The 15,511-nt window shown below is 33.9% G+C and overlaps 1 long non-coding RNA gene across 1 annotated transcript; it reads right to left on the bottom strand.

Moving 5' to 3' along the window:
* Positions 1-257: 257 nt before the first annotated feature.
* Positions 258-5,589, bottom strand: LOC143042338 (uncharacterized). The gene is made up of 3 exons (XR_012967947.1): positions 5,478-5,589; positions 5,013-5,064; positions 258-721 (listed from the first exon to the last, which is right to left on the bottom strand). It is a non-coding gene; the product is annotated as an uncharacterized LOC143042338 (long non-coding RNA).
* Positions 5,590-15,511: the final 9,922 nt, after the last annotated feature.

Genomic DNA, 15,511 nt, shown 5'->3' with positions numbered 1-15,511 from the left:
CACCATGTTGGTTTCCATTAGTTTCATAGAGAGAAAAAGTTGAACATCTGTCGCGTATTTCTTAATGTTTTCAAAGGTATTTTGATATTCTTTTATTTGGCACTGTTTTTTCTCTAACGATTTCAGTACCTGTTGTATTTTTTCGTTTTCTTTCTCCACCTTTGCATATAGGTTTTGAATAAGATCGGCCTGTAGTTTATCTAGATGGTTGTTGATTTTAATCCTGGTCTGTAAAATATCGCTTTCTATTTTCTTCCTTTCTTCCTGTAGTGATGTCAGGTTTTCCTCCCTGTTGATACGGATTCTTTTAAAATTTTCAGCTGTTTCATTCAGCATTTCTTCAAGCTCATTACACCTAGCCGAGGACTTAACATCTTTGATGTAATCTTCGATTTCTATTAAATCTTTGCAGTTGTTGTGTGTTTCGATAATACATTTCCTACAACATGGGCAATCGTGTTTTATACAAAAGATTTGAAAAATTTCGTTGTGTTTTCTACAGTTTTGTGTGATTTCTAACACGTTTTGTGGTAACTTCTGATACTCACTGATAGGAAGGATTGTATGATTTTGTGTTGCTTTCAGTAAACTGTGATGTTCTTTGCAGTCCGAACAAAGCCCTTCTTCACATTCAAGACACCAGCCAGTCGATAGTTTGGAAAGGTGACGCAGACAGCACACGCCACACAGAGCTGTAGAATTGGACATTATTACCCTGAAACTGAAATTTAAAGATTTTATCATCTTACTAAGTTGAAAACACCAATATGCAAAGGTAAAGTTGAATAGGTTAAGAAAGTATTGACGTACTACTCGCATCTCCTCTCATATTTTTTTGTACACTGTCTTTGGAAATGATTTTAAATTGACATACACATATAGATTTTCAAAACAGAGCCAAAAGATACCGAAGAGACATTTAAATTAATAAGTCGAAAACAGACTGGCTATGCCATGGCAAACGACTAAAAGACAAACAACAGTACACAAAACACAACATAGAAAACTAAACTAGAGGCTCTCAAGAGCCTGTGTCGCTCACCTTGGTCTATGTGCATATTAAACAATGGACACAGATAAATTCATGACAAAATTGTGTTTTTGTGATCATGATGTGTTTGTAGATCTTACTTTACTGGACATTCTTCTTGCTACAATTATCTCTATCTCTAATGAACTTGGTCCAGTAATTACAGTGGAAAATATATTCTAAAAATTTACAAAAATTTACAAAAATTTATGAAGATTGTTAAAAAATGACTATAAAGGGCAATAACTCCTTAAGGGGTAAACTGACAATTTTGGTCATGTTACTTATTTGTAGATCTGACTTTGCTGAACATTATTGCTGTTTACAGTTTATCTCTATCTATTATTATTATAATATTCAAGATAATAACCAAAAACTGCAAAATTTCCTTAAAATTACTAATTCTGGGGCAGCAACCCAACAACAGGTTGTCTGTTTTGTCTGAAAATTTCAGGGCAGATAGATTTTGACCTGATAAACATTTTATCTCCGTCAGATTTGCTCTAAATGCTTTGGTTTCAGAGATATAAGCCAAAATCTACATTTCACCCCTATGTACTATTTTAAGCCACGGCGGCCATCTTGGTTGGTTGGCAGAGTCACGCCACTCATTTTTAAAACTAAATACCCAAATGATGATTGTGGCCAAGTTTGGTTAAATTTGGCCCAGTCGTTTTAGAGGAGAAGATTTTTTAAAAGATTACTAAAATTTTAGAAAAATGGTTAAAAATTGACTATAAAGGGCAATAACTCCTTAATGGGTTAACTGACAATTTTGGTCATGTGACTTATTTGTAGATCTTACTTTGCTTAACATTATTGCTGTTTACAGTTTATCTCTATCTATAATAATATTCAAGATAATAAGCAAAAACTGCAAAATTTCCTTAAAATTACTAATTCAGGGGCAGCAACCCCACAACGGGTTGCCCGATTTGTCTGAAAATTTCAGGGCAGATAGATCTTCACCTAACAGATTATTTTACCTCTATCAGATTTGCTCTAAATGCTTTGGTTTTAGAATTATAAGCCAAAATCTACATTTTACCCCTATGTTCTATTTTTAGCCATGGCGGCCATCTTGGTTGGTTGCCAGGTCACGCCACACATTTTTTTTAAACTAGATACCCCAATGATGATTGTGGTCAAGTTTGGATTAATTTGGCCCAGTAGTTTCAGAGGAGAAGATTTTTGTAAAAGATTATTAAGATTTACGAAAATGGTTAAAAATTGACTATAAAGGGCAATAACTCCTAAAGGGGTCAACTGACCATTTCAGTCATGATGACTTATTTGTAAATCTTACTTTGCTGAAAATTATTGCTGTTTACAGTTTATCTCTATCTATAATAATATATTCAAGATAATAACCAAAAACAGTAAAATTTCCTTAAAATTATCAATTTAGGGGCAGCAACCCAACAATAGGTTGTCAGATTCATCTGAAAATTTCAGGGCAGATAGATTTTGACCTGATAAACATTTTATCCCCTGTCAGATTTGCTCTAAATGCTTTGGTTTCAGAGATATAAGCCAAAATCTACATTTCACCCCTATGTACTATTTTAAGCCATGGCGGCCATCTTGATTGGTTGGCAGAGTCACGCCACTCCTTTTTAAAACTAGATACCCCAATTGATGATTGTGGCTAAGTTTGGTTAAATTTGGCCCAGTAGTTTCAGAGGAGCAGATTTTTTAAAAGATAACTAAAATTTTAGAAAAATGGTTAAAAATTGACTATATAGGGCAATAACTCCTTAACGGGTTAACTAACAATTTTGGTCATGAAGACATATTTGTAGATCTTACTTTGCTTAACATTATTGCTGATTACAGTTTATCTCTATCTATAATAATATTCAAGATAATAAGCAAAAACTGCAAAATTTCCTTAAAATTACTAATTCAGGGGCAGCAACCCCACAACGGGTTGCCCGATTTGTCTGAAAATTTCAGGGCAGATAGATCTTCACCTAACAGATTATTTTACCTCTATCAGATTTGCTCTAAATGCTTTGGTTTTAGAATTATAAGCCAAAATCTACATTTTACCCCTATGTTCTATTTTTAGCCATGGCGGCCATCTTGGTTGGTTGCCAGGTCACGCCACACATTTTTTTTAAACTAGATACCCCAATGATGATTGTGGTCAAGTTTGGATTAATTTGGCCCAGTAGTTTCAGAGGAGAAGATTTTTGTAAAAGATTATTAAGATTTACGAAAATGGTTAAAAATTGACTATAAAGGGCAATAACTGCTAAAGGGGTCAACTGACCATTTCAGTCATGATGACTTATTTGTAAATCTTACTTTGCTGAAAATTATTGCTGTTTACAGTTTATCTCTATCTATAATAATATATTCAAGATAATAACCAAAAACAGTAAAATTTCCTTAAAATTATCAATTTAGGGGCAGCAACCCAACAATAGGTTGTCAGATTCATCTGAAAATTTCAGGGCAGATAGATTTTGACCTGATAAACATTTTATCCCCTGTCAGATTTGCTCTAAATGCTTTGGTTTCAGAGATATAAGCCAAAATCTACATTTCACCCCTATGTACTATTTTAAGCCATGGCGGCCATCTTGATTGGTTGGCAGAGTCACGCCACTCATTTTTAAAACTAGATACCCCAATTGATGATTGTGGCTAAGTTTGGTTAAATTTGGCCCAGTAGTTTCAGAGGAGAAGATTTTTTAAAAGATAACTAAAATTTTAGAAAAATGGTTAAAAATTGACTATAAAGGGCAATAACTCCTTAACGGGTTAACTAACAATTTTGGTCATGAAGACATATTTGTAGATCTTACTTTGCTTAACATTATTGCTGATTACAGTTTATCTCTATCTATAATAATATTCAAGATAAAAAGCAAAAACTGCAAAATTTCCTTAAAATTACTAATTCAGGGGCAGCAACCCCACAACGGGTTGCCCGATTTGTCTGAAAATTGCAGGGCAGATAGATCTTGACCTGATAAACAATTTAACCCCGTCAAATTTGCTCTAAATGCTTTGGGTTTTGAGTTATAAGCCAAAAACCGAATTTTTCCTCTTATGTTCTATTTTTAGCCATGGCGGCCATCTTGGTTGGTTGGCCGGGTCACCGGACTCATTTTTTAAACTAGATACCCCAATGATGATTTTGGCCAAGTTTGGTAAAATTTGACTCAGTAGTTTCAGAGGAGAAGATTTTTGTAAAAGTTAACGACGACGACGGACGACGTACGACGACGGACGCCGGACGCAAAGTGATGGGAAAAGCTCACTTGGCCCTTCGGGCCAGGTGAGCTAAAAATGGGCAACACGATCTCCACCAAAATTGTGGGTGGTCCAAGGTCTAGAAAGGAAAGCAGATAACGTTGCAGATGTAAGTATATACAAGGTGATAAATCATGTTCGAGAAAATGAGGACGAGACCTATTATTTTTGTAACAACATTTTAAACATATCCGTCGTCATCTTTGAAACATATATTCCAAAACGGTCAACCAAATTCTGATTGCGTCTGTTACATTGTCGACTGCCTCTATAATTCAATGAGTTGTTACTTATATCATTGCTCTGTTAGCTCATCAAAATGTGCATAGCATAATTTATTATATATATGACATACGAACTATTTTGAAAAATGAATCACAGTGTGGATGGTGTACACAATAGAGAAACATAGAGAGAAAAAACAGATCCTCCTGTATAACCCTTAATTTTAAAAGTCTAAATTCAAGTAAAACGTGGAATATCATCTTGCCTACAAATCCGGAAATTAAAGACAACATTAAGGTCTCAGATTTTTTTTAAATAAAAAAAGTAGGACTAAAATGGACATTGAAATAAATTTTTAAAACTCTTCTAGGCTTGCACTAGTTAATTTGTGGATTATTTCCATGAGTAATGTACCATGAAAACGAAAGTAAAACTGAACATTAGTGTTATTTTTATTTTCCGAAAAATAAAAAATAAAAAAGTAGCTACTGACCTTAACCTTATTTGCAGACGTTCCGCCGCTTTTATTTCTTTTAAGTTGTACCCTACAGAATCAAAATCATATGGTTTAGCTATTTTGTCAAAAACATAATAATCAAAATGTAACTTACCTAATGTACTAGTTTATGACTTGATACTTAACCAAACTGACCTCACTATCATACACATGTATCTATGCACATGTACATGAATCAATTATTACATTTATATCTGTTCATTTTAAATATATGTGAACCTACATTGCATATAATGTAGGTGTAAACTATAAATAAAGTAGGATTCAAATCGACATTTAAATCGAAATTTAAAAACTCGTCGGGCTTGTTCAAGTTAATTTTTGGATTATTTCCATTTCGTAAAAAACCGTAAAAACGAAAGTAAAATTGAACATTTGTGTTATTGTTATTTTCCCGACAAATCAAAAAGATAAAACAATGAACAAATGGATTATACTCACTTTTTAATAAGAAGATCAATAGAAATATACCTGGAGTTTCCACAATTCTTCGTCGGGTTAAAAACCCTCCTTTTTCTAAATATGTTCAAGTAACCACGTGATTTCAAGTACGTTTACAGGTAATTTTTATCGTCAATATAATTTTCAACTGATGTACACAATTAATATTTGTTTCAACACAAAAGTTCGGCATTTTTATTCTTTGTTTATCCTATCCGACGACAAGAAGCTTTCTACTTGTTAAAATATTGGACCGTCATACGCTGTTTTGTCTTCTTTCTTGTTTAAGCTTTTGGCAGTTGTACTCGATCTGAGGGAGCATATTGCGTGATATATACGCCGTTAGAGTAGATCTTTTTTCATGCTTGAAAATGTATGATGACATATACATTCCAGATGAAATAACTAACTTCAAAAATTAACTATACTAGACAAAAAGAAGAAACGATACCCAATTTTTTTACATAATAATTTTTATTAAGAAAAAAATATGTATTGCGACTAGTTGTATACCGTCGAATAAGATTCACTCACCTCAGGGATCGGTTTTTGGCAGCTACAATTGCCGCAAGACAAACACCAGGGAGACATAATCCAAGGATATCCGCCCAAACTGTACGCAATAGGCTGGGTTGCGTTCACGACGTCCAGTAGTAGGAGCCATTCTAAAACAGCGTCTTCGAACTACACGGCTTCATTGGGCAAATGCACGTTTGTATTAAAATCGTGTTAGGTGGCAAAACGTCATTTTTAGTGATGAGTCCAGATTCGCCTACGTAGAAGTGATGGAAGAATGAGAGTGTACAGACGACAAAACGAACGTTATGCAGACGCATGTGTGCATGTATGTGATCACTTTGGTGGTGGTGGTGTAATGATTTTTTTTAAAAGACCAAGCTAAGTTTAAAGGAGTATATAGTTCCCCACCATACACTTTTTTTTTTATTTTTGTGGATTTAGAGTACCAGGTTTGTGTACTTACATGTAGAATTTAAACTAAAATTTAAAATAATTTTTTTTTTATTATAAATTTTTAGTCTGAAAATATGGGGGTGTAATACATTTCTATCTTAAGAACTCTCATCGCTTGTTCAATGAATTAGACATTAATTTAATTGTGCGATTGCGAACACATAATCATATACTCATCTATTTAAATTTGAGTGATGACGGATGTTCATGGGTTTATATATATATATAATGAAATGTTGGATTTATTCGAATGTTTAGTGCTAATCACATCACTTACACGAATGAACACGTTCTTCATATCCAAGTAAATAATGAGAGTAAAATGATATATTGGCTATACCATGTTTACCTCAATGAGACAACCTCCTTGCTAAGAACACAAGAAAAAACAAAATAGAAAGAATATCGGACATCACCAATAGATATAATTGTTATACAGTAGGTCAAGATTTATGTCAAGATAATCACATCATTCTGTGATTATCTCCAGTTTATGGTGGGGTTCGTGCTGCTTAGTTTTATTTTTCTATGTTGCGTTTTGTTTTTCTTTTGTTTATCTGTTTATCTTTTTCGTTTTTAGCCATGGAGTTTTCAGTTCTTTAGGTTCATGAGTTGGAATGTCCCTCTTGTATATTTAACCTCTCTTTACTCATGTTACTTATTCTTTCAAAAAAAAAATATGAGAAACCACTTTCAAATAAACACAGATTTGAAACACAAACGAATCTGTGATGTGGTTTTGCTCGTTTTCAGACACTGACAGTTTTTATAAGGGACATAAAAGAACGCACAATGAAAAAGGCCGGAACAGAAAAAAACACTGACTGATATACAATGCCGTCATAATACAAATACATGTAGATAACAACAATACTTTCTTTTCCTAGGCCTTACCGGAGTTTTCCACTTACCGTCTGTGCACGTGTTGATGCAGTTATTATAGTGGACCCACGCTTTATCACAAGGTGTGTTCTTTTATTACTTGCCAGTTATGTAGTTGTTCATGATATATATTTCACTTTTATTTTTTTTATGCAAATCGACGAAATGATTGACTGAATTTCTTGATAAACAGATAAAACGGCTGCATCAGTGCATGATTGAACATGTAGGAGCACAAAAATCACAAATTAATAAATTTTTTTCGCTCTAAAATTGTTATTTGATCGAGTTCGATTTGGTTATATTTGTCCAAGTGTTTTTCGGCTGACAGGAATGGCTCACCTGGCACACCTTCTTTGATCAATTCATCGACTTTTGCTATTGATCATGGTATTGTCTGTTATTATTCGACTTGTAGTTTTGGGTCGTTTCCCCATGTTTACCTGCATGGATGATAGCCCAGGATGGATCAGAAGGGCCCTATCCGGGATAAAGGGTGTTTCCAACCATATATGTCCCAATTCAAATGTATTTATCGTAAAAAAAATGGGGGGGGGGGGTGGTCGGCCCGGGGATTCCAACGATATGGCCCAATTCAAATGCATTGGTCGTAGAAATATCGAATGCCCCGGAATTTGCACTTTTTGTTAAAAGTTAGTTCTTTATCTCAATGTGTTCAAATGCGTTGACCTCAATGGAAGTAGGTGTACAAGGAACATGAAACTTTTTGCTATGTGTGTCCGTGTGTACCAATGATTAAATTGATTTGTTCGTTTTACACATAAGAAAGGATTTTGAAAATTTATAAGATAGTTTGTATGAAAATTATAAGTTCAATAGACCATAGGCTTAAACTATTTCTGTACTCAAAGAGTTTTTTGTCTTTGTGTAAGCTATCGCTTTGCGAAACTCTAGTCAAATCACTACGATAGGTGTTTACTATTTGTTCTTATGTCGCGATTTTCCACCATTGTCTCTTGTTAGCGGAAGGATTGGGCACTCACAAACTTAACTTCAAAAACCCATCATTATTTATGTGTCTGTACCTACTACCTTGTCAGGAGTTTGTATTTCAGTGGTTGTCGTAGGTTTCTATCTTCAATAACTGTTTTACATTATTTTTTTGGGTGTTAGTTTTCTCGTTTGTATTTATTCACGTTTTGTCATGTCGTGTCCTTTATAGCTGACACGAAGGTATGAGTTTTGCACAATGCTGACAACCGTTTGGTGACATACAGCTTGCTTCGTTCACATAATTAAGACTCTGTTGTCTTAATCACCACCTTATTGTTTTATTGAAATGATAATACAAAAACACGTAATTTTCAAACAATGCTTTAGAAGTTGCATCCATTTCTTTTTGGCAAAGTTGACCTCAGATTGAAATAGGTTATTTTTATACCCTTAAGCTGGTAATAATAGCTCTCATGCCAAGAAATTGCCTCCGTTGAAATTCTGCAAACACCCCATAGAGCAAATTAAAACGTACATGGATGATTAATTTTGACCATTTGGTATATGACCGTGTTCTAAAAGAGGGACGAAAGATACCAAAGGGACAGTCTTGAAAACTGACAACGCCATGGCTAAAAATGAAAAAGACAAACAGAAAAACAATAGTACACATGACACAACATAGAAAACTAAAGAATAAACAACACGAACCCCACCAAAAACTAGGGGTGATCGCAGGTGCTCCGGAAGGTAAGCAGATCCTGCTCCACATGTGGCACCCGTCGTGTTGCTTATGTGATTACAAATCCGGTAAATAGTCTAATTCGGTAGGTCACATTCATGAAAGGGAAGGGGATTGTAGTTACGACGTAAGGAACATATCCGATATCATTTGTGAAACGGTCATCCCATAACGGTCAACCAACTCGTGATGGCGTCCGTAAAATTTACGAAGGGATGATTTCAACTTCACCATTTGGAACTCTTGGTTTAATAGCTTCCTTGTGAGCAGTAACCCTCTATCAAGAAAATCATGATAGGAAATGCAAGCACGGGAATATCGTATCAATTGGGAGATATATACCCCGTATGCAGGTGCTGTTGGAATGTTGCTACTTAGAAATGGAAAGTTCACAATTGGAAAGCTGAAATAATCTCTTTTGTCGTAAAGTTTTGTTTTCAACCGACCCTCATTGTCAATTTCTAGATGTAAGTCAAGATATGAAGCCGACTTAACTGTATCTGTAGTATCCTTTATCTCCAGTTCGATGGGATAGATGTGTTCCACATAGTCACCAAATTTTGAATTGTTTAGTGAAAGAACGTCATTCTAAGCGACACGTACATGAAGGTCATACATTAATTTCTTGAATGAAATCAAATCTTTAGCTACTAATGACTGCCGTAGATGATCGACCGGAATTTTTAGCGAGGATTTCTTGGCATGTAACAGATAGAAAACTCAGGGTCAAAATTCATAGAACAGAAAAGGGGCAGTGGCAAATATTTCATGTATATTTTGAACACCGAGAGAATTACCCCGGCACCCTTTGCCAAAAAAAAACCTTTCTTTTTTCTTATTTGTGCCTTCGGACTTTATGTTTTCACTTTCCATATTCGGTATTTATTCAAATCTAAGCTCCACGTGGTAAAAATCACGTGATGCAGGAATATAGTATCTTGGAGGCTATTTCTTTCTTTTCGGGAAGGGACTCCAAGCAAACAACATGCATGTGTATAACGGCACTGTAGATTTTCGTATTCAATAAAGAAAGTTGCCGGTCCGGTACATGAATAAATTGGTTAGAAAGCAAGGTTTTAATTTTAATTAGATTGGAAAGCTTAATTCGAGGGTTAAACATAGAGAGCACAAAAAAGGGGGAAGGTGTTCCACAGGGAATATTTTTTATCTTATGAACTGTACATTTGAAAGGTTTATTATTTTATTTATTTAATCAAAAAAGAGAAAAACAAATATAAGACAAATTGTGAATGGTCTTTCTTCCTTTCTCCAGTCAACTGTTTCGGTTCTTATACACGCTTTGCTTTCAAATATGCGACTTTGACCGTTCCTGATGAAGGTAAATCGTGTTGTTTTGGTTTTGTACATTACAAAACATCAAACATGCTTTGACCCAATATATTAATGTGATATCTCATTGGTCGACTTTAAACTTGTTGGTGGTATTATTCCAATTGAACTCATCATACATACCAGGATTAATCGTTTGTATTTGCGCCAGACGTGCGTTTCATCTACAAAAGACTGACTCACCAGTAACGCTCGAATCAAAAAAGTCAAAACGGTCAAATAAAAAACAAATTTAAAGCGCATTGAGAACCAAGAAGATTTTAAGAGGAGTAAAAAAACACCATTTGATAATAATCTTGATATCAGAACTATATGTATTATTGAAAAAAGACTAATTAATATGTTCCATATAGCATATAGATCCTGCTCCACCTGTGGCGCCGTCGTGTTGCTCATATTATTACAAACACTGTAAATAATAATTAATTCGGTAGGTCTTAAACCGATACATTGACCCATGACTAATTTTTTTCATTACAGTGTTTCTATGATTAAAGGAAAGTTTGTTTTTTTCATTCTCCTTTATTTCTTTTTATTTTTTTTAAGTATATTTCTCAAATGAAAATATAAAAAGAGAATTGCCTTAATGCACATTTATTTTTTATTCTCAATTTTGAGTTCTGAGCTGTACTCTTTAGTTTCATATTGAAGGAATATCTCATACACATCGGACATAATCTTGTCATGTGAGCGTGACGTTATCAACGTTTTATTTTCTTTCTTGACTTACTCCTTGTTTAAAATGAAATTAATGGTGACTTGTAATATTTTTTCTATCCATTTGAATTAATCTTTAAAAAAATGGTATGCACACTTTTAAGTAACTTGTTACGCAGGTTGTTCAGTATGCACCACATTTATGTTAATTTGAATAAAAGAGAAAACATATTACAGTCATTCTTTAAATTTTTACGAGTTAGACTAATTCAATTTGGTCACAATTCTATTTTAAAAACTGGATTGAATATTTGAGAACAACTGTAACATAAATATTTCAACAATTCTCAATTTAAAAATAACCAATACGAATTAGTATGCTGCTATTCTACCAGATACATTTTACCAGATACAATTGTCTTTACTGATCCATCATGTTGATTGAGTTCAAGTATTCCCTTTTCTGTGGAGCATAAAATAAGACTTTTTTCCGCATACGCAATACCAGCACTAGGTGAGCCTAAACAGTATGTTTTCAGCACTCCTTTGGCATTTATATCTATAATTTTAATGTCATTTGAATTTCTAGATGTGACAGCTATGGTATTTGCATTAGAAATATACGTGATATCAAAAGGAGCGAATGGTTTTAAATCGATCTTAAAGTCAAGTAGCCCGTCAGCTGTAACTACTATAATGCTGCTTTCCATTTCATTAGCAAATGTAATTTTGCCATGTGGAAGTAGTGTACACCCCGTCACCCCTACTCCACATGCGAGAATCTCCTTTTCAATTTTGAGGGCGATATTTGCAAATTACTTTACGGTTGCTTTGTTCGTCACCATCTGCGCTTGCTTTTCTTTCTTTTTCATGATACTTACATGATTTGGAGAGTATTCCACATCGACTTTTCCTATGTACGGCATACTAACAGTAATTGTTTTAGTGTCAAGTGCGTCTTTTAAAACTAGCATCACTCGACAAAGGCTCTCGTTTTCTATTAACGATCGAATTAATTCTTCATCTTTCTCAATGTTGGTTTCCATTAGTTTCATAGAGAGAAAAAGTTGAACATCTGTCGCGTATTTCTCAATGTGTTCAAAGGTATTTTGATATTCTTTTATTTGGCACTGCTTTTCTTCTAACGATTTCAGTACCTGTTGTATTTTTTCGTTTTCTTTCTCCACCTTTACATATAGGGTTTGAATAAGATCGGCCTGTAGTTTATCGAGATGGTTGTTGATTTCAATCCTGGTTTGTACAATATCGTTTTCTATTCTCTTTTTTTCCTCCTGTAATGATGTCAGGTTTTCCTCCCTGTTGATACGGATTCTTTTGATATTTTCAGCTGTTTCATTCATTATTTCTTCAACCTCTTGAAACCTAGCCGAGGACTTAATGTCTTTTATGTAATCTTCTATTTCGATTAGATTTTTGCAGTTATTGTGTGTTTCGATGATACATTTCCTACAGCAGGGACTATCGTGTTTTTTGCAAAATATTTGCAAAATTTCATTGTGTTTTTTACAGTTTCTTGTGATTTCTAACACGTTTTGTGGTAATTTTTGATACTCAGTAACAGGAATGATAGCATGATTCCGTGTTGCCTTTAGTAAACTATGATGTTCTTTGCAGTCTATACAAATAGTGCGGTGACAGAAGTGTAAAAAGTTGTCTAGATCGCGAGTTTAATCTCCCCAAATAACACACGGCTAAAAATGGTCTTAACTTAAAGACAAATATGTCTTCTTTAGTTTTTGCCCTGTCGTCAGAATTTCGTACGGTCACTTTTTTTCTAAAAAGTCGTTTTAATGACTGGTAGTATATTGGAGAGTTTCAACCCCCCTTTTTCAAAATGAAAAAAATGTGTATGTTTGCTTACATTTAATTGAAATAGTTTTTCCTGAAGCTATTTTTATATGTCAAAATATTCCATTCAGTATTTTATTTTCTTCTAATCTATAAAATTTGCGAAGTTTAGACTATTTGAAATTTAGGTAATTTTAATTGCAAATTCAGACTCAAACTTTAGTTTCCTCTTCATAGTAGTAATAAAAATTATCCCATAATATTTTAAGCATATAATATTTAATAAAACTAATTAGTGATAAAAATTTCGGAACCAAAATATGAAAAAAACCTTAAGAAATCAATGGAAAAAGAATGGAGTAAATATCTTCAATTTCAACACGGAACTCAATCACTTGCCTTCCGTCACATTTTGTGTATTAGTCAATAATTTGCTCTCAAATGATATATGAAATTACTACCTTTTTCGCTATTATATACACATATTTTCAATTACAGTGCACTGATATATGCCACATACTTTGTTTGTATATGTTTATATTCTATGTTTTTTCGTTATAAAACATCAAATATACTTTGTCAGAAAAGTCTTATTGTAAAATCAAAATAATTGACGGATAGTTTCAGTAAATACTCCGTGATATGTCAAGTCCTTTGCAACTTGCTCCATTAAGTTCAAAGAAAAGACAAAAGTCGTTGCATTTTATGCAGTGCATAATATGCCAAATAAAAAAACTTCGATTGAAATTTTGAGTCAATTTACCAGTTTAGGGAAGTCGATTTTTGTATCTGCATTGCATAAAAGATTGGATGAGGTGAACATCAAGCTGTTTCATGCAATAGCTGTTAATTTGAAAAACTCCGTGCAGGCAGTTATTCATCGTTCATGCTACAAAACTTACACAAGTTAACATATTTGTTCCCCCTTTTAGAGCGAGGAAGCTTCTTGTTTAATATTTAATGACGACATACAATTATCTGACTGTTGTCCCTCAGTTTCGGGTATTTGTACACGTTCTAGAATGCAGTCGTTCAACTGGAGCGCTTGTATATTTTGTTGCAACAAAACATTTTAGAAAGTAGAAAATTACTCAAGTTTGAATCAGATGAGCGTAATAAAAATGTTTTATCCGTGTCAGATAAAGTTAAAGTTGAAATAGTTTCCCGTCCATCTTTTAAACTTCAATCACTCTGTCATTTAGGTTGCATTACAAATTATTTGCTTAATTTAAACGTTAAAAAAAATCCAAACCCGTGGAAGCAGATATCTCAAAACACGATACTGCTTTTAGTAACTTTATTTTGGCTATTGACAACGATTCCTCATTGGTCATTCCTCATGACACCGTTACTCGATAAATATAGATCATTTCTTCCGGCTGATTCTAATTTAAAATATTCTACATGTAAAATGCAGTCTAAACTAATTAGTTGTCAAACAACTTCAACAAGTTCAAGGCAAATGTAACATAATATTTAATAGCAAAATAACTATTTAAGATGCCATATAAGCTTCTAGTCAATTGAAAACTGACCTTAAAATCTCAATGTCAACTGTAATAGACACAAATAACGGACAGATATTTCATTCCGCTGCAAGTTTACTTAGAAAAGACATCGAAACTCTAAAGAAGACTACCCAATTTCGGATGAGTTGTCTCTTCGTTCTTAATTCAGCCAATGCCTTCGTATTTATTGCAATTCATTCTATGGTTACTCAATGAAAATGCATACAGCCAAGACTATTCTCAGAAAATGGCACCAGAGAAATTGTGGAAATGCTAAGCAATTGTTGAGTCAATCGTTTTTGTTTTACTCCTTTTCATTTAGGATTGGCTTTACAAATGTACCCATGAGTTTGGTTCAAAACATCTTGTTGAAACATTGAATGCCAATGGATTTTATGCTTCTTAAAGTAAAGTGCGACGCTATCTAATGTGTTGCCAACCATGAAATTGACCGAATTCAAGATAGTGCGTACGTCTCGTATAATGTTTCCCCAGCATCTTTGCAGACAAGCATATGGATGTCATCACACCTTCCTAAACCCCCTTTTAGATCTCTTTTAAAATCTTGGATGAATTGATAGGGATGGTTTGAAGCTGGTATTTTTTTAGGAACAAATGTGTTCGGACTTCCTACAATACCTTGTCTGTACTTGTAAAGAAAAACTCAAAATAAAGTGTTTGCTTTGAGCAGAACCTTTCATGTGCAGACCTGTGGCCATGAGTGAAATGTGTAGAAATATTAAAACATGTCTTGTGACAGTTGATGAAAATGAAGATGATGGAGATAACGGTTGGTTTGGTATAAAGCTTGTTGCACTGGTACACACGGTTCCAGTTCGAGGTTAGGGGAGTGTTGACGTGCCCTTAAAAAAGTTAAACCCCGCAAATATCTGTATGTGTCTGTTTCAAGTCACGAGACGGTAATGCAGTGTTTCTATATACTATATTTGTTTCTTTCTTATTTATTTTGTACATTAATCAGGTCGTTAGAGTTTTTGTTTGTTTTACATTATTCATTTCGGGAATTGAAGACTATGCAGTATGAATTTTACTCATTGTTGAAGCCCGTACGGGACCTATAATTGTTTTATATCTCATTTGGTCTCATTTGGAGAGTTGTCTCATTTGCTATCATATCACATCTTTTTTTTTTATATGGA

Source organism: Mytilus galloprovincialis, chromosome 8 (assembly GCF_965363235.1).
Source record: "Mytilus galloprovincialis chromosome 8, xbMytGall1.hap1.1, whole genome shotgun sequence".
NCBI lineage: Eukaryota > Metazoa > Mollusca > Bivalvia > Mytilida > Mytilidae > Mytilus > Mytilus galloprovincialis.
Note: the sequence above shows the minus strand (reverse complement) of the source record. Positions and strands in the feature narration are given on the sequence as shown.